The sequence below is a fragment of the Sturnira hondurensis genome, unplaced genomic scaffold (assembly GCF_014824575.4).
Source record: "Sturnira hondurensis isolate 20B ecotype Veracruz unplaced genomic scaffold, ASM1482457v3 Scaffold0003693, whole genome shotgun sequence".
NCBI classification, from domain to species: domain Eukaryota; kingdom Metazoa; phylum Chordata; class Mammalia; order Chiroptera; family Phyllostomidae; genus Sturnira; species Sturnira hondurensis.
In genome coordinates, this window is record NW_028076324.1 from 2,638,369 (window position 1) to 2,640,279 (window position 1,911).

Genomic DNA, 1,911 nt, shown 5'->3' on the forward strand with positions numbered 1-1,911 from the left:
ACACGGGTTCACCTCACAGCCCAGCTGCTGAGACGGTTTCTCAGCCTCGTTCCTGCAACCTCCCCAAATCAACCCCACCACCTACACCCCACACTCCTTGCCCGGAATGTTGTGTTAGACTCCAATGTCTCCCATCTCAAGTCACACTGAACGTTATAAGGAGGCTAATATCCCCTGTTCAAAAGATTCCAAAGCTTCTCATTGCTTGTATTATTAAATCTTAACTCTTCATCCTGGCATTCAAGGACCTTCATAATCTGTATCTTAATCTCTCCAACCATACCTCCCAAACTATTGAAAATCAAACTGATCCATCACAAATGTCTTACATTTTCCCCTAGGACCTTTGCTTCATGCCGGTTGCCCCTTCCTCTCAGTATAGCCAAATATTATTCGTCTTTTTTTTCTTTTTTCCAAAAATTGCACCAAGGCAAAGCAGAGCTCTAGTTGATGTGAGTGTGTTATTTAGGTGTTAACAGTCCTGCACTCACACTACATGCTCATTGCACAGCAGTACAACCCAGAGAAAAGGGTGGTTATTACTCACTTTTTGATATTCAGTGCAGATGAATATTAGAACCTTTCTTCTCTAAGGCTCAACAAAAAACTCCATGTTTGATGGTGTCCATTTGAATCACTATTTTGGAAACTAATCATGTACTTAATCATTGATTTTATTTTCTTCTGTTAGATTGGGAATAGCTTTGTAATACATTCTCAGTGTCCAAAGTCTAAGGGGTACAAAAGTATACACAGAAAGTGTCTTTCTCCTAACCCCACCCTTCAACCAGCTAGGTTGCCCCTTGACCACTACCAATGTATCAGCTTCTTGTGTGTCCTGCTAGAGATATTTTATTGGAAGCAATTGAAATTTATTGGTTTTTAAATGTGTTTAGCATTTTGTATCAGACAAATATGTATGTTTATTTCCTTCATATATATTGAACCCTTTATGTATGTAAATGTTGTCTGCCTAGTTATAGAGACTATGTGCCTTGGCTTTTTTATAGACGTGTCTGTCACAAATGTTCCTCAACAGACTTTGACATTTTTCCTTTCAAGTTTGGAACAGACTATTCAATGGTAAGAATGAATCTCTACTGCCTTCTTCCTCAATTAAGAAGGATTAAAAAGTGAGTAGTGGGTTTTTTAAACACTTCCTCCCCATACACAGCCTTTAAAGGAAAATTAAAGCAAGACTAATCACTTATGCAGATGTGCATTGTTTTACTGCCACAGTTTAATGAGTTCCAGATAAGGCACATATTACCCTATTTCCTTTGGTTCTGATACATATGTTGATACTAAGATTAACAGAATCACTGATTTGTAATGGGTGATTCTGTTTCATTTTAGAAATCTCCCATTTCTGCAACATTCCAAGTTTGCTGAATGTGTGTTTGCACTGAAATTTTGTTTCATAATTACGTCCATCCCACTTCACCTTGCACGTATTAGAAATGACATGGAGCCCACCCACCTTGTTACTGCTTCCTAAGTGCCCTATCGTTTCCTATAATTATTTTAAACATATATACCAAACTCTAAAATGATAAGCCCCAAGATGTTTTTCTAATTTAAAGTTATAAAATAAAACCTAAGAGCCAAGCATGAGAATGGGTGTAATTTTCATTCTTAGTTAAACATAGGACCTAGAGGTACTAACCTTAAATATCACCCAGTACACAGTAAAGTACATGTTTGTAATCAAATGGTTTATTTGATCAATAGAGAGCCAAAGCAGATAAGCTAAATCCCTCAAAATGTATTAGTTAAGAGTCTTTAACTATCAGATTGGTTCTTCTTAATGCATCAAGTTTACTGGAAAGATGCCAGATATTTCTTTAACAGCACACTATGCAAAACAAAATCTTAATGTGTATACTCCATGTGTGACCCTTGAACTACAAT

General features: G+C 36.9%; 1 non-coding gene across 1 annotated transcript; it reads right to left on the minus strand.

Moving 5' to 3' along the window:
* Positions 1–409: 409 nt before the first annotated feature.
* On the minus strand, positions 410–537 carry LOC118984669 (U4atac minor spliceosomal RNA). Its single transcript, XR_005065965.1, has one exon. It is a non-coding gene; the product is annotated as a U4atac minor spliceosomal RNA (small nuclear RNA).
* Between the last annotated feature and the right edge of the window lie 1,374 nt (positions 538–1,911).